At 46.7% G+C, this 18,099-nt stretch overlaps 1 protein-coding gene across 7 annotated transcripts in view; it reads right to left on the reverse strand.

Moving 5' to 3' along the window:
- The window catches only part of LZTS2 (leucine zipper tumor suppressor 2), a 64,227-nt gene extending 49,713 nt beyond the window's left edge, over positions 1 to 14,514 (reverse strand). The window contains exons 1-3 of one of the 7 annotated variants that reach the window (XM_082224782.1): positions 14,381 to 14,514; positions 7,972 to 8,021; positions 1,612 to 1,701 (exon numbers count right to left, since the gene is read on the reverse strand). The gene's annotated coding sequence lies outside the window, so the exon portion shown is untranslated. Of the gene's footprint in view, positions 1 to 1,611; positions 1,702 to 7,971; positions 8,022 to 8,326; positions 8,464 to 8,666; positions 8,857 to 8,890; positions 9,140 to 14,380 lie in introns of those variants that run through there. The other 6 variants (XM_082224781.1, XM_082224785.1, XM_082224780.1 and 3 more) reach the window with 6 other exon arrangements.
- Between the last annotated feature and the right edge of the window lie 3,585 nt (positions 14,515 to 18,099).

Consider the following 18,099-nt stretch of genomic DNA (forward strand, 5'->3'; position numbering starts at 1 on the left):
AAATACAGCTAGAAACAAATAATCCAAAACATTCAAGAAATTGTTAAAAAGCAACAGTAGCGAAAAAGAAATAAAATGTATATAACTTCTATGTGTCTGGATAGGTTTGCCTAAACAACAGTGAACTATGCAAGTATAGAAGATTGTAGACTGTTAACTCTTACTCAGAGTAGACCCACTGAAATTAATAAACCTGTATTAGTCCTGTCTATTAACTTCAGTGGGCATCCCCTGAGTAGGACTAACACTATCACCCAGTGTAGTCAGATGCTAATGGTGTTTGTTATGGAAACCCAAAAGTTCTGGGTTTTGTTCCTGTTAATCTCCTAATGTGAAGTCCTATCCCTCCCCCGTTGCTGTACTATTTCTTTGTATTCTCCATTGGGAGGAAGGGAGACGTCACCATCCTCCCTCCACAGATGAAGGTCAACATCCTGAGAAACAAACTAACTTACTGGTTATCACCCAAACATCTGTCAGAACAGAGAAGTGCCTCCCAAGGCCAGGGGCTTGTTTGAGTGTTTAAAATTCCTCAATGGAAAACCTCAGAATTTGTGGGCAGAAAACAGACATCCATCAGCTGAAACATATTACAGAATTTCCACTAGACAATTCTTCAATGTGTCTGCATGTGTAGAGGCATAGATTTGCATAGCATGATTGCACAAGGGCCAAGATGTCAGGTGGGACTCCTCGATGATACTGTGGCTGCGTACACACCATATATTTAAAGAACATTCTCCACCCACTCAAAAACAAAAGAACCCTGGAAAGTGTACTTTACACCCCTACAGAACTATAATTCCCAGCACCCTTAACAAACTACCATTCCCAGGACATCCTGGGTTGGGTTGGAATAAGCAACGTGTACCCAGCCTGTGCTACAAAGCATTCTGAGTGGGCAGGGCTAGGCTGGCGCCATCTAGAAACAGACCGCACAGGAGCTCAGCTGTCAGGGAACCATTCTGAAAGATTGTCATGATATTTCAGGGGAGGACAAGTAGCTGATCTGTGGATTTCAAAATAGCCTTTTACTGGTCAGCAAAGCACTCCACGGTTTTCATTTCTGGGGCAACAGGATAGGCCAGTTCCTGCAGACCCAGCGCTTATGGATGCCCATCAAAGCCCCATTACTTCCAGCAGGCTCATCAAGCTTTCTCTGGATTGAAGCCCTTGTTCTTTCACTGCCCAGTCTACTCATTTGGGCAAATGCTCTCTTTACAAATTTGCCTTTGCAGAAACCAAGCTTTTGCTTGCTGCCGCACCTGTCCCTGCTGCCCCCTGATTCTTGTGCTCCTTATCTCTGTCATCCATCTGAGACAGATTGCATGCTTGAACTCTGTGCCCCAGCTCCAGTCTGCCCCCTGTGCTCACTGCCCGTGTTGATGGATGTCCTTGTTGCAGACACGAGAGACTGAATGCTGCTCTACACCCAGACAGGCCTCCCAACCTAGCAAGTCAGAATGAGATCCTCTCTGCCGTGGGGAGGGGGGGCAAACTCAACCATTGAGAATTGCACAGCATCCGTGCCATTTAGGGTGAGGCAGAGGGGAGTTTGGTTGCGGCTTCCAACCCTTGCAATTTTCAAGTGTAGCAGAGAAAATTGCTAACCTCAAGTGTGGGAGGCTGTCCTTTGCTCCAGGGTCATGGGGAACTGACCAAGCTGCAAAGATAAGGCGCCAGCTCAAAATTCTTCCCTTCCTAGCAGAGACAAAAAACAACAAGGGCTCAAGTAAGGAGCGTTGCCAAGCATGCTACTAGCCCGGGGGGGTGGAGGGTGGGAGAGAATGGGACTTCTTACGAGCACAGCCGCCCACCACTCCCAGAATCCCCTGGGGCAGAGTAACAGCAAGAAGAACACATGAAATGTCCCGTTGCACCATAAACGAGAGCTTGCAAATCTATGTTGCTCGTGGCACATGTTGAGCAAGATTTAGAATTCAAAGGGAAGAGGCCCTCGCCCACTGGGCCCCCCACCCCCTTCCCACACATAAGGGAATAATTAGTTCCAGCAGACTACTTTCCCCAGACACAGTAACCTAAGAGGTAGGCTCCAGTGACACAGCTGATATGTTGCCGAGTGTGACAGAACACGGTGACTAACCATCAAACCGCCTAATGCAAAGGCATTCCATAGGAAGCAACAGAAACCGATTTAACAGGAAGCGCAGTGGGGGCAGTCCCCAAGGCCGGGGGGAAATGAGTTGCGCCTTGTGGCTGTTCTTTTGCATGTAGATCAGGCACATGGCCGCTCACACCAGGTACATGGGCCCCACCCCAAGCAGGATGCATCCTGGAACAAGGGATCAACCTTTCTCTGCTGTGCCATTCCACGGAACAGCTCCTGTTAATTCCTCCCTTGAAATCAAGCCCTCTTGTTTGTTTGGTCAGTTATCTTTCTACGGAGCCATCTGTGCAGCCTGCGTCCCACCGAGGGGTGTGGCCACCTCCCGATTGCCATCTATTCAAATTGGGGAGGAAACCACAATTAACCTGATCCACGAGTTATTCTGTTTGCAGAAACTCTATTGACATGCAGGGCCCACCCACACAAAGAGGCCTCTGACACCTGGGGAGCAGCTTGCAAGGTACCTCCAGCAAATCCATAAAACTATAGTATTGCTAGATCTCCGTTCAAAATAGGGTGACAAATTGGTATCCTAAATGGCTTACACCAAGCGATAATTCTTCCAGGTCACTAAAGCACCTTAAGAACCATCAGATTCCTTTTGCTCCACCATGATCACTGAGATCATCTAACGGGGCACTTCTGGTGGTTCCCCATATCCTTGAGGTTCAGTTGGCCTTCACTAGGATTCGAGCCTTTTACTTGAATCCTAGTGTGGCATGCACTTCCCTGTGGAACTCCCTGGCAATAGAAGTTGGGCAGGAACCAGCCCTCTCTTCAGACACTTTTTGAAAACTTTTTTGTTTAGGCAAGCTTCTAACAACATGAATCCCCCTTCCCTCTCCTTTTAACCAACCAGTATTTATTAATGTTTTATGGGTGTTTTAATTATGGATATTTTTGTTGATTTCATTATTATATACAGTATTGTATTCTGCCTTGCTGTGTTTTTACTATAGATTATAAATTTGTAACACAATCGCATGAACATTAGTGAGTACTCCCTTTGAGTCAAACTGCCCGATCGTGCTGTGTTTGTGGACTCATGTAAGTACATATTGCTACCATAATCAAGTCTGCCTTTATTTGAGGCCTCTTGGCCCAAGGACGGCAGGAGGAATCAATCAGAAAGCAAAGGAAACTGAAATGATTCTCATTCTCATTTATTTACACCAGGGGTAGTGAACCCCAGGCTAAGGTTTTTTGCCTGGCCAAAATGCATCACTTGCTTGCCTGGATGCAAAACAGAAAAATGTGTGGCTGTGTGTTCAGGACTACTGAACAAAAGTTAAACTGGCATTTGTTGCTCTGCCCATTTTTGCTCCTGGGCCTTCTCACCAGTGACACGAGGCCACCAGGAGGCTGCCCAGAAGAGAAAGTGGCTTTTGGGCTGGAAAAAGTTCCCTGCCCCTAATTTGCACCATTTTCGGATGCAGTATTGATGAGCACTGGAGCTGCCATGTAAACGGGAATGCAGCACTCAAAGGAAAGGGAAAATCCCATTTCACATCACCTTTCATTTCTACCAAAAATTCCTCCCCGCAGCTTGGAATCTTAGCCATTTAGAACAACTATCAAAAGAAATTATGGCTGTTCCTGCCTTGCATGAAACAAAGGAACACAGAGAGCTGCTTTACACTGAGTCAGACCATTAGTTCATCTGGTTCAGCATTGTCTACACTGACGTCAGGGACTGAACCCTGGAACCTTTTGCATGAAAAGTGTATGCTTGCTACCACTGACCTATGACCTTTCCCCTTCATTCACCCCCTCTATAAAAGTGCATTGTGACTGGAAAAATTTGCATGATCCACTACTGAAAATTGTGCAAGAAGCTCTTTTATTCCACATCAAATTTTATGATTGGGAGGTCTTTAGTACTCAGTTTCAGAGTCATTTTATAAGCAAAATTATCAGTAACAAGGAACAAACTTTCTCCCTATTGCCATTTCAGTTGTACACCCATTTATCTAGATATCAAACACAATTCTTCTGGTGGTGTCTTTTAGCAGAAGCTAAAAGACCCTGATGTTGGGAAAGATTGAGGGCACAAGAAGAAGGGGACGACAGAGGATGAGATGGTTGGACAGTGTTCTTGAAGCTACCAGCATGAGTTTGACCAAACTGCGGGAGGCAGTGGAAGACAGGAGTGCCTGGCGTGTTCTGTTCCATGGGGTCACGAAGAGTCGGACACAACTAAATGACTAAACAACAACAACAACAAACCTGCCTACTTCATAATTCATAAATTCATAAATAAGTGAAACTGTACAAATTCAGTATTCATTAAGAAAACAAAATCTGCAACCCAAGCTTGCAGTTCCAGGACGAGAAAGCATATGTGAAACCCTGAGATTGGTATAAATAAGGTGAAATGGCAAAACGGAAATGAAGACGAAAGCAGGAGCGTACGAAGTGGGGGGCGGAGGGGGTGGCCCCTGCCTCCCCCCAGCTGTAGAGCGGCTGAGGGCACACACAGTCCATATGGGCTGCTGCTCATGTGCAGTCCGTACTGGATGCCATACATGAGCGGTCCGTACGGGATGCTGCTCGCACAGTAACCTGTACGCCTCCGTGCACGATCGGCTCCCCATATATGCCACACACGCGAGCAGCAGCCCGTGCGCATGTGTGGCAGCCCCTACGGTCATTGCACATGCACACTCCATACGGGATGCCCCGCCCCGGGTGCCGGAGAAGGTTCCTCCACCGCTGGACGGCAGTACTAGGCAATATGACTAGTTTGGAGTGAGACTCAATGAACTCATTTGAGACTTTCTTCCTAGTACAAAGATCCATACTTGTAAATGAAATGCCATACAGCCCTTTCCTGGGCGCATCCAAATTCATGCCGTTGATGTTTTAATTTGCTGATGCTTTAAGTTGTTGGAAGCTGCCCAGAGTGGCTGGGGCAACCCGGTTAGGTGCACAACATATAAATAAGATGTTGTTGGTGTTCTTGTTATGCATGTTTATTCAAAAGTAAATCCTGCTGTATTTAATGGAACTGTAACCTCTTGCACACCTACTCACAAGTGAATCCTTCTGAAATCAGACTTACTTCCATGTAAATATGAGACTTGCTTCCATGTACATTATATCCTGCATATTCTTTCAGTCATTTTCCAGTCCTGAATAATATGATTGCCAGATGGAACCCAGAAGCTTTACATTAGTGTGGAGAGCATGTGGCCCTTCAGCTGCTGCTAGACTCCAATTCCCATTAGCCCCACCCAATATGGCCAATGGGTAGGGATGATGGAAGCTGTAGTATAACAACAAATGGAGGGCCATAGGTTTCCCAGACCCTCCAAGTGTCCCTATTTTCCAGAGATAGTCCTGGATTTACAGAAGCCGTTCCATTTTCTGATTTGATCCCAGAATGCTCCACTTTTCCTTAGGATGTCCCTATTTTCATCGGTGAAATGTTGGCGGGTATAGAGTTATGCAACCCCCGTGCCAAAGAGATAAGTAACTATACAACCTTTGGAAGGCAGCCCTGCATGGGGAAGTTTTTAAATGCACCTAATTTTACCACAAAAAACTGGGGAAACTTATTGACTAAAGTATAAGCTGGTTCACCACACACTTCCTGGTGGGCCGGAGTGTGTGTATGTGCGCAGAGGGGGCTTCTCTCTCCCCCCCCAGCCCCTCCTGCCCCCCTGTCTACCTAGGGTGCTGCTGAGAGGCAGAGGCTGGTGGCAGCGGCAGAGGAAGAACAAGCAGCCCAGAAGGGCTGCTTTGGGGCTGCTCCTACCTCCTCCTCTGCCGCCAACAGCGGCAAAGGCGGCGGAGGAGGAAGGAGCAGCCCGAAAGGACCCTCACTCGAGCATAAGCCGAGGGGGGCTTTTTCAGCATTAAAAATGTGCTGAAAAGGTCGGCTTATACTTGAGTATATACAATATATGTTGGAAGCCACCCAGAGTGGCTTGGGCAACCCAGTCAGATATGCGGAGTTTAAATTATTATTATTATTATTATTATTATTATTATTATTATTATTATTATTATCATCATTGAATAGGATGTCCCTGTTTTTATCAGAGAAATGTTTGCAGGCTTCATTCGAAATCAGAGGGCAGCTGCAGTCTTGTGAAGAGAGGCGAGGTCTCACCAAGATGCAGGTGTTCATTTTGCGTTTCAGAATATAGAGATTAAACAAAGCAAGCAAAGAACTTTGTAAGTACTTTCGGTAATCACACCCAAAGGGATGCAAAAGGAAAGCCCCAGAACTTGTTTCAAAATCAGAGCTCAATCCTCAAATGTGTGAAGTAGTAACAATAAAGGGAGTGCCTTTCTGCAGGTTCCAAGCTCCTTTCCCTTCAGATGGAGAAACTGCAACCAGCTATGGACCCATGTAAAGAGTTTCCAGAGCAAAGACTATTGTGTTTCAAGGATGTATGAGTTCTAGCATCTCCAATTTTGGAAATTAAGCACTTAAGTGATGAAAAGCACAAAAGTGACTAATAAATTTCTCAGCTATTTGATGAGGGAGGATGTCCATCAGTCCATACATGCACCACAGTTTTGTGGGACGACACAACAGAGAATGAGTTTCCATGAGGCCAAGCGGCCTGGGTCTGACTGTCATGTGAAAGATCTAAAGAACAATAAATAAATAAAAATCTACTATAAACATGGCCATTTCCTAAGACCCTGGTGCCTCTTTCTGTCCACCTCCCATCTGAGGAGGCATTAGATCTGCCCTTGTTGAGCTCAAGACATGTGACAAGCCTTTCATGCACAGATAAATTATAATACTATTACTACTCAGGGCAATAACACATGGCAAAGACAGCCCCAAGGCTGTCCGTATCTGCAAATGCTCCGAATACAGATTAATGTCAATTTCACTGCATTTATCATCACTGCTCTGAGCTGCCTTGAGCAGGAACTGCAAGCCCAAGATTGGAAGGTCATCTGGTTTAATGAGTGCTTTTGTGTCAGTCTGTTAGTAGCCTTCACAAAAAGGGGAAAGGGTGGGGAGGGCCCTTTTGTAACTTGCTACATAATTAACTCCCCCTCTGGAAGTCAAAGCAGGCAACCCAGTTCTTTTCTCTCTCTTGCCACAAAGACAACCAGTGTCAGAAAAGTTTTGCCAAGTTAAGTGGGCAGGCTAAGCTATCCTCTGTTGGCACCAGAGGAGAACAGAAATTAAAGGGAAAGGCCTTAGGATTGCAGTAGCACAGCAACCAGGTGCAGTGACAAGAATGGGGCGCATTGAGTGCCGTGTGGATGCACGATGAAAACATGGACTACCCAATTTTATTCAGTAAGCTAGTAAATCTTTTCATTCTGTATGCAAGACTAAGCCAAAATAAGGTCCAAGTTTCCAAATACACACAGGGTCAGTTTCCTAAAGAGGGTATTGGTGAGCAATATCCTGAGAGATGGTTGTTTTAAATATCTAAGTCATTTGGTGTGGGGGGTTTGGGGGGGAGGGGGAGTTGCAAATTCTCCAAAAGCTATCATAAGCACAAACCATTCCCTTTCCAAGTGTCAATCCCTCAAAGAATGCAAGGGGTCCAAAGAAGGGGATGGGAAGATAAATGAGAAAGACAAAAAAGGAGGCTGTTCAGAATGTGATTCCTTGGCCATTCCTTGCCAACCAAATCTGCTGCACTTTGATATAGTCATAAATGTACCAGAGTAACCAAAAGACTGCACATTAAACTAAACTAGCTTGCATTATGGGGAGAAGGAGAGCGGCCTTAAGTGAATCATATAAAGAACAGCACATCATTTCAACCTCCAGCACATCCTAGGAACACAGAAGCCAAATGACAGTAACTCTGTAAATTTTGCTGTGGTATCTGAGGGGACTCTCTCTTTATGTACCTTACCTGCCTCAGGTCTTGAAAGTGAGCTCTGCTCTCCTGTCATCAACTTCCTCCTGAAACAACAGAAAAATTGTGAGGCCAGAAGAGTAAGTGAAAAATCAATGCAGTTTCTGGCATGTGTAGCACCTGATGAGTTTCAGTTACAACAACCAACCAGGCTATAGGGTAGGTTCTCAGAAGTTATCAGTCCCCACTCTCCATATTGCTCTGGATTCCTTGTGCAAACGCAAAATTAAGGAACATTGAAGGATAAATACACAGTAGATGGTGTAAGAGGAAAATACAGATCACCCCTTGCTAAAATCAGCCGAGACCCTCTCTACATGCACAACTCAAGAGCCACAGGGAAAGTTCGTACTTCTCTACTTTTCTATTCTGCAATTCATTGCTGGAGGACTCCCTCATTACAGTGATTTTCACTCTAAATTCCTCTGCTCCACAGTGGAGTTCTCCACCCAAACAGCCAGCTTTGGTGTCCAAGTTACAAACGCAAGCAATTAATTTAACAGCGGCTGAATGGAGTTTGTTTTTTTCCCTCCTCAAATTTATCGTTCGAAGATCAGGGCAGGGACACTCTTCCCTCTAGGCAACATTATGTTTCAAACTGTGCCAGAGAAAAGTGAGCTGCACAGCACCACCTCCCCAGCTCTGTATCCCACACCATATGCCTTGGCAGGCAGAAAGGCAGAAAGACATACCGAACAAACGCAAACCCGGTCAACAACAGCCAGACTTCCGAACCAAAGGACAAACCACCAGAGAAGCTTGTCCATGTAGGAAAATGGCAGATGAGGCTGGCTCACACATCCTGCAAGAGTCAAACCACTAGCGGTTTCAAGTTGATTCCTGCTGCCTGCCCTTCTCACTATCATTCCAGCTCCCCAAAAAAATCCTGGCCAGCGTCACAGCCAAACAGTCTTACCAGCTAATCAGAGAACAGGAGGGGAGGGACGCCTGTCGCTTCACATTTCTTTCATGCTAACAACTAGGTTCGTGTGTGCATGTTCCCACATGTGCAGTGCATATCACGTTCCTCTGTTTCCGTGCAGTTCATTTCTTGTAGTCTTTCCCAGCTCCAAGACATAACCTTAAAGCAAATGCACACGGAGCCACCAAATTTAGGATCAGGACTAGAAAGCAGCAATTTGTACAGCCTCTCTTCTTTCCTCCGCCTGGCACAGGAGAGCGCAAAAACTCCTGGATTCATGCCAGAGGAAGGCCCATGAGATTTTTCTCTTTCCAGCGGGCACAATGAGCAAATCACACACAGCTTACAAGCCCCCAATACTCTCTTCCCTCCCTCCCTCCCTCCTTCCCACCCCATTCTCCAGCCTTAGAAGTCGGAGCATCATGTTACAGACCCTTTCATGCTCCAAACACAAAGCAGAGACCGGCTCAGTTCAACTAACTACTCATGGAGCAGCTGCTGTCAGCCTGCTGCTAAGTGGTCCAATCCACAAGCTCTGAAGAAGAATGTCACGTGACCATCAAAATCCTTGCATATGCTTATTAACAAATGTGACCCAGTAAAAAAAGTACCGTTTTACCAATCTCTTTTCCCCCAAGGTTGTGAAATGGATAAGGTCATGTTATGTTCAGAAGAAAGGAGAGGGACACATTTATCCCACTGCTGCCCCCAATTCAAAAGATCATTGCAGGCAAAAGAAATGCCACCAAAGAAAACATAGTGGCTTTTCAATTTTTTTATATTTTTAAACTTTCCATCAGTTCTACATTAGAAGAGAAAAATTTCCAAAAGGGTCAGAGCAAAGCTAAATATGTTCTCTACCCATGAGGAGCTCACATAAGAGTTTCTTCCTTTGATTTGTACGTAAAGTGTCGTTCCTATGTTGGGGCTTGTGTTAACAGAATGTATGTGCAGGGCAAGAAAGCTGAGGAGCACTGAGGAGTGCTATCTATTTAGGGGCCTCGGAATCTGCACAGGAGGTGTAGAATATGATGCATATGGAAACAGTCACACTAAGGGTCTAGCAGTTCAGTGCAAAGCTAAGGGATTGGGCTGAGCTAATGCTGATGGGCTAGGACAGAGGTGGGGAGCATACGGCCCTCCAGATGTTGTTGTCTCCAACACTCATCAGCACCAACTATCTCCTCTAAGGTTGCAATCCTTTGCACACTGACCTTGGGGAATAAGTAAACACCCACCAAACTCAGCGGAACTTAATGCTGAGTAAGGGTACGTGGGAACCCTGTTAGAGTGCAGAAATTATAATGAATTTAGTGAGAAAAAATCTAGCTCAATTTGACAGAAGGGGAATCTGGGGGTCAAAGATATAGCACAGCCTTGGAAATAAGCCGACAAAAGTTACCAGCTTCCGTTTCCATGCTGGCTGTAGAGGAAAGGAAGCCCCCACCCTCTCCTGCCAGCATGCAGATACAGGTTCCTTAGACTCTTCAAGTAGGCTACTGAGTGAACGGGCAAAGGAAGAACAGATTTTTTCCATATCCGCCTCTTTTCCACCAGCCTGCTTGGTTTGCATGCTTCTCAGGGAGGAAGGGGCTTTCCTCCTCTGTGGTTAGCCCAGAACTCAAGTGGTGGAGGGAGGCGAAGGACCCACCCCTCATCCACCACCCCACCCATTTGCCTGCAAGTAATTCTTAGTTACCTGCGGCAAGTTGTTCAATGGAGTTTCAGTGATGGCTGGTCCATTTTAGTGACTGGAACACTGCCCCACCAACCTCAATCTGACCATAGCTGTCAACCTTCCCTTTTTTTGCAGGAAATTCCCTTATTCCAGCGCCGTTTTCCGCTGCTATCCCGGATAGTTAGATATCCCGTAGACTGAGCCCGGTACAGGTAGGCTGCTGATCCCTTATTTTCAAGGCTGCTGATCCCTTATTTTCAAATCTGAAAGTTGGCAGCTATGAATCTGACATCAGCCAGGCAGCCCCCCCAGCCTTGCCTTCCAGCCTTTCTCAACCTATGGGTCCCCAGATGTTGTTGAACTACAACTCCCATCACCCCTAGCTAGCATGGTGGGAGTTGTAGTCCAACAACATCTGGGGACCCACAGGTTGAGAACTGCCACGAGCTGGCGTTGCCTGTCAGCTTCCTCCACCTTATGTCTCAGTGTTGCCCTTGTAACAGGAGTGCCAACTTGGCCCCACGACCGTGGGTACCCAGGGCTGTGGCTGCCATGCAGCGTGAACAGCCCTGGCACCAAAATTTGTGGATGCCGGGCCCCTTCATGGGGAATTTTGGGGCCCCAGGGAGTTCCACCTATGCCTTGTAAGGAGGGAGAAGAGGAAGGGGGCAAAACTCGAATTAGTTGGCTCTGAATCTCGTTGACTCTGGCTCCATCAGCTGTTGGGCTCCCTGCTTTCTGCCCTAGCAGCTCCAATGGGCACAAACCACACTGTGCAGAGAGTACATAAGGTGAAGCAATTCAGGCAAATTTATCTATAACCTGGGGAATGCCCAAGAGGCACAGCCTGCAGCACAACCCTGAAATAACCATCCAAACCAGCTAGGCAGGAGTACTTAGGCTTAAACCATCTGCTCTGCATCCTGGGCTGAAAGCTAATACCAAACAGGAGAGGAGAGTTTGCCCAGGGAGGGAGGGGCTAAAAGGCAGTTGCCACTCCAGATACCAAAGTCTCTGTTGTTGTTTAGTCGTTTAGTCGTGTCCGACTCTTCGTGACCCCATGGACCAGAGCACGCCAGGCACTTCTGTCCTCCACTGCCTCCCGCAGTTTGATCAAACTCATGCTAGTAGCTTCAAGAACACCATCCAACCATCTCATTCTCTGTCGTCCCCTTCTCCTTGTGCCCTCCATCTTTCCCAACATCAGGGTCTTTTCCAGGGAGTCCTCTCTTCTCATGAGGTGGCCAAAGTATTGGAGCCTCAGCTTCACGATCTGTCCTTCCAGTGAGCACTCAGGGCTGATTTCCTTCAGAATGGAGAGGTTTGATCTTCTTGCAGTCCATGGGACTCTCAAGAGTCTCCTCCAGCACCATAATTCAAAAGCATCAATTCTTCGGCGATCAGCCTTCTTTATGGTCCAGCTCTCACTTCCATACATCACTACTGGGAAAACCATGGCTTTTACTATACGGACCTTTGTTGGCAAGGTGATGTCTCTGCTTTTTAAGATGTTGTCTAGGTTTGCCATCGCCTTTCTCCCAAGGAGCAGGCGTCTTTTAATTTCGTGACTGCTGTCACCATCTGCACTGATCATGGAGCCCAAGAAAGTAAAATCTCTCACTGCCTCCATTTCTTCCCCATCTATTTGCCAGGAGGTGATGGGCCCAGTGGCCATGATCTTCGTTTTTTTGATGTTGAGCTTCAGACCATATTTTGCGCTCTCCTCTTTCACCCTCATTAAAAGGTTCTTTAATTCCTCTTCACTTTCTGCCATCAAGGTTGTGTCATCTGCATATCTGAGGTTGTTGATATTTCTTCCGGCAATCTTAATTCCGGCTTGGGATTCATCCAGCCCAGCCTTTCGCATGATGAATTCTGCATATAAGTTAAATAAGCAGGGAGACAATATACAGCCTTGCCGTACTCCTTTCCCAATTTGGAACCAATCAGTTGTTCCATATCCAGTTCTAACTGTAGCTTCTTGTCCCACATAGAGATTTCGCAGGAGACAGATGAGGTGATCAGGCACTCCCATTTCTTTAAGAACTTGCCATAGTTTGCTGTGGTCAACACAGTCAAAGGCTTTTGCATAGTCAATGAAGCAGAAGTAGATGTCTTTCTGGAACTCTCTGGCTTTCTCCATAATCCAGCGCATGTTTGCAATTTGGTCTCTGGTTCCTCTGCCTCTTCTAAATCCAGCTTGCACTTCTGGGAGTTCTCGGTCCACATACTGCTTGAGCCTTCCTTGTAGAATTTTAAGCATAACCTTGCTAGCATGTGAAATGAGTGAAATTGTGCGGTAGTTGGAGCATTCTTTGGCACTGCCTTTCTTTGGGATTGGAATGTAGACTGATCTTCTCCAATCCTCTGGCCACTGCTGAGTTTTCCAAACTTGCTGGCATATTGAGTGTAGCACCTTAACAGCATCATCTTTTAAAATTTTAAACAGTTCAGCTGGAATACCATCACTTCCACTGGCCTTGTTATTTGCAGTGCTTTCTAAGGCCCATTTGACTTCACTCTCCAGGATGTCTGGCTCAAGGTCAGCAACCACACTACCTGGGGTGTATGAGACATCCATATCTTTCTGGTATAATTCCTCTGTGTATTCTTGCCACCTCTTCTTGATGTCTTCTGCTTCAGTCCAAATAAGCTAGAATGTCCAAGGGTAGATGTGGCCAGGGATGGGAGGAGGGAGGGAAGGCGTGCGAATACTTCTAGCCACAGTTTTCAATATATCTGATTGCGATGGAGCCAGCTTTCCCCATGTGGCTGTGAAATGGAAACTCTATATTCCGAAAGGGAAAAGGAAGGCTGCCAGGCCAAGCTGGGCACTGCATATATCGGAAAGAAGCTTCGGGGAAAGTTTGCACTGGAGGTGAGACAGGGAAAGAAAGCCACCGAAACCTCTCCGGTCCCTGCCGACTCCTGAGCCTGGAATGTACACTGTTGAAACAGTCCCTCCCTCAGCATGCCAGAGACTTCTACAGAGAGCCACCCTCTCAGACCCAGAGCCCATCTCAGCCAAACCCCTTGAACCTCCAGAACCCTGTATCCATTATCTGGGGAAAGGCAGGATATAAGCTTTTAAAATCAATCGAACAAACAAATCCCCCTTCGGTAATCAAATCTTCTCTTCCACAAATGCTAGTCCTGGAGTGGGGAGCCTGTACCCTTCCAGTTGTTGTTGCGACTATGACTCCCATCATTCCTGACCATTGACTACGCTGTCCGGGATCAATGAGTCGGAGTCCTGCACAACAACATCTGGAGGGCCGTAGGCTCCCCTGCCCTTGCCCCTCAGCATCAGCTCCTTCCGTCCCTGGAAGAGTCACTTTTGCCTTTTCAGCCACTGCCCCACACTTTGACCCCGCACAACACCTCAGTACCACCGGATCTCCCAGTCCCTCGCTCCACTCCACCCAAGATCTGTCTCCCCAAAGACCCTCCAACAACCCATTGCCCATATTCCACTTCTGGACAGTGGCTACATAGCCCACCACCAGCCTCGTAGCACATTTTCCTCATCCATGATACCCCACACTCCTTACACAGATTCTCAGCCCCCTAAAAATATCACACTCCAACTCTTCTGCCCCACACATACAAACCATCAACACAGCAGCGTATTTATTTTAAGCTTAGTTTAAAAACATGTCGAGGGAATTTAGCCCGCCGCAGAGGCTTGCCTTAAGCGCCTGGAGGATATCTCCCCTGTATCCCCACATTTGCCCTACAACGCCCCCCCCCGCCCCCGCATTTTAATTCATCGCTCCCTCAGTTTTAAAGCGTTTTCCTCCACTGACCTCCACACAGCATCTCGGGTCCACACAGCCAGCCAGCTCTCTCCCCCTCGCCCAGACGAGCGCTAGGACAGCCCGCCGCAGCCTCCAACTCCCCTCGCCCCCCGGCCAGTCCATGCCCGGCCCCAACGCCAGGCTCCGCCCGGCCGCCACCCCCCTAAAGCCCCCCCCTAGACGAACGGACGGCCGAGCTAACGGGCAGTGGGAAGGGGCCGCGCTCGGGAGAGTCCCGACGGGCGGACAGTGTCTGGTCCCAGACGATCACTCGGGGGAGGGGTAAGGAAGGGCGCCTTTAGGGTCGAGGGCAACGTCCCAGCCCTAAAACTGTGGGGTTTTTCAGAGAGACAGAGGGCGATGCCGGCTTGGCTTGGCCAAAGCTATGCCTCTTGCCCTCCCTTCAACTTTTTAAAGTTATCATGATGTCTGGAGCACTTTTTCTGGTCTTGTTTCCGGGATGGGTGTTGTGTCGTTGTTTCCCATACTACGTTTCTCTGTTATGCCCTTTTAACTTCTGAGATTACAAGGGAAGAGCCAAAAAGCTGACCACCTGACCTCACTATATACTGTAATTCCCGGGCTGCGCGCACGTCAATAAAAGCAAACGAGGTTAGATGCGCCTCGTTAAAAAGGCTATTCAAAAACAACCACCTGCCTTCTGCATCACGTGCCGTCAGAGACCTATCTTTATTTCTGGACCAACTAAAATATTACAAAGCAACAATTAAGCAAGCTTTCGAGGTCTCCAGGGCTCTTCTTCAGTCTGGGTGTTAAGCAAAACATAAGGCAGCAGCGGGAGGTTGGGGGTGGATGGCGAGAAATACTAGTCTGTAGTTTGTAAGAGCCTTAAATTGGAGTGCAGGAGGCATTTTTGTTGTTTAGTCGTTTAGTCGTGTCCGACTCTTCGTGACCCCATGGACCAGAGCACGCCAGGCACTTCTGTCCTCCACTGCCTCCCGCAGTTTGATCAAACTCAAGCTAGTAGCTTCAAGAACACCATCCAACCATCTCATTCTCTGTCGTCCCCTTCTCCTTGTGCCCTCCATCTTTCCCAACATCAGGGTCTTTTCCAGGGAGTCCTCTCTTCTCATGAGGTGGCCAAAGTATTGGAGCCTCAGTTTCACGATCTGTCCTTCCAGTGAGCACTCAGGGCTGATTTCCTTCAGAATGGAGAGGTTTGATCTTCTTGCAGTCCATGGGACTCTCAAGAGTCTTCTCCAGCACCATAATTCAAAAGCATCAATTCTTCGGCGATCAGCCTTCTTTATGGTCCAGCTCTCACTTCCATACATCACTACTGGGAAAACCATGGCTTTTACTATACGGACCTTTGTTGGCAAGGTGATGTCTCTGCTTTTTAAGATGTTGTCTAGGTTTGCCATCGCCTTTCTCCCAAGGAGCAGGCGTCTTTTAATTTCGTGCAGGAGGCATTAGGCAGACTTAATTAGATTAGACTCTGTAGGTGCAGAACAGATTTCAGGTTGCAGCAAGGGCTGCTGGGACACAGAAACAATAATAACTGATTTCCCGACTTGCGGAGGGAGGGACTGTCATTGTGGGTGGTTTTTTTGGTCACAGTAAGTTTTAAGGTGCAACCTGAAGGAGTGTATACTCTTCCCAACACCTCCTGCACTCCATTTTAAGACCCAAATTGTGGACTTCGAGGCGCCAACATTTTGTCTTCTTTCCCTTCCCTCCCCCCCCTTATTTTGCTCAACATCCAGAGCTCTGAAGAACCCCAAAGCTTGCTCACTACTTTGCTCTGCTCTAGTTACTCCTCCTCATAAGGTTATTACCATATGGTAACTTTTGGGGTTGTTTTCTTCAAGTGGGTCAAGAGAGTTAGTTACCTACATTTCTTTTTACTCCTGTGCACTTCACACATTTTATATATGGAAGCTCATTCAATATTTTTCATGAGAAAGATCACGTTTATTGAAGCATTGCATATGCTCTGTCTTTTTTCATCTCTTCTGTTCTCACAGTGCAAGCCATACATTCAAAGCACATAGCTTTCGCCCAAAGAACCATGGGGATTGGTAGTTTTCCAGTCACAGAGCTACAATTCCCAGCACCCTTAACAAACTGCAGTTCATAGGATTCTTTGGGGGGGACACATGTATGGTGTGCATGTGACACCATACATACATACATGCAAGTCACATGCACACCATACATACACACATGTATGGTGTGCATGTGACTTGAGTGCCACCCTGGGCCAAAGTGAAGCTGAGCAACTGTGTATTCTGGTAAAGATTGCAGGAGCAAAATAGTTCTAAGGTGGGTGTTATGTACTAAAAAAGGCCAAGGGACGGATGCGTTTCAATAGAGTCATAGCATAAAATGCCACTGCTAATATTTCTCTGTTTGCCACTTTGCTTTTGTGGTAGGAAGATTGTGCTTCCTTTGATAGCATTATGGGAACAGGTTTTATCACTTGTTGTTTTGTGTGTGTGTGTGTGTGTAATTTTATGGCTTTAATCATTTGCATTGCATACGGCCCAGAGAACTTCTGCTATTGGACAGCGCAGAAAAGCAACAAGTAAAAGAAAAAAGATATAAGTAAAGCAAGTGTTTGAAGGAAGTGGGTAATGGCATAAGAGAAACTCTAGAGTTGTTGTTGATGATGTTCTTTAGAGTTCTGCCAAACTACTACAACCTGAAAAAGGAGACTATCACACTAACATCTTAGAAAAAGAAGGGACATCCGGCAAAATGCATGCTGGAACAAGCAGGTAAACAAACCTCTGCAAAGCAGGAGACACATGAGTGATCAAACTAAATTAAGTTCCTTGAAAAATAAATGCTGGCATAAAAAGACTGTGTGTAATTCATTAACCATAATTTCCAATGGAATTAACACATAGGGTTGTCACAGAGCATGCATTATTCGACATTAGCTATGCAGGCATCTCAAGGCAAGTGACTTTTCCTATGCTGCCTGCGAGACAGGAGTTAACTTCCTGTGCTTTTGAGGGCAGGGAGCAGAAGAAGCCTGTTTTTCCACTCCATTACATTCCTTTTAACCACCATGTATCTCCAGTGAATAATGCATTTGTTCACCTTTTGCAGAAGATGCCTGGAGCCTCTCCCCCCCCCCAACCCCAAAAAAGCAGGGAGTAGAACACAGACCCCTATTACCAAACTACAGAAGCACAGGATAATAGGATGGGAGGGATACAAGGTTCTGAGCAATTTCTACATCAAGGTGGGACCCCCTCCTGAGTTCCTAGGGCCAGAATATGCTGGCAGAGGGGGTGAGAACCCTGATGTACCTTCGTATTCATGCAACAAGCACCTAAACAGAGGATCCCAGAGGCTGCACTGGAGTAATGGAGTTGGGGAGATGTTTTGCACAGCACATGGACTCTTCCTGTTTTGCTGACGAAGCTGGGAGTGTTTTGTTTTGTGTGCATGTGTGTGGTCTTTTTTTAGCATCAGGCTGCAACGTACTAAAAGCATTATTCTTTTTTACACCAAGCAGCATCTGTCCACCCACTCCAAGAAATGTCTCCACCCAAATACGTCAAAAGTTCCCCTCTCCGTGCAATATACACACATAGTAGTTTCCATAACCAGGTTATCGATTTTTTTCTTTTTGCTCAGATCATTTTTAGCTCAGATAATTAGCCAAGCCAGTACCAAGCGTCGACATGCTCTGCACTCACTGCATTTCATTCCTTACATAAATCACACAGCATTTGGGAGACACTTTGCACATG

Source organism: Podarcis vaucheri (genome assembly GCF_965113315.1).
Source record: "Podarcis vaucheri genome assembly, chromosome: 5".
Classification (NCBI taxonomy): Eukaryota; Metazoa; Chordata; class Lepidosauria; order Squamata; family Lacertidae; genus Podarcis; species Podarcis vaucheri.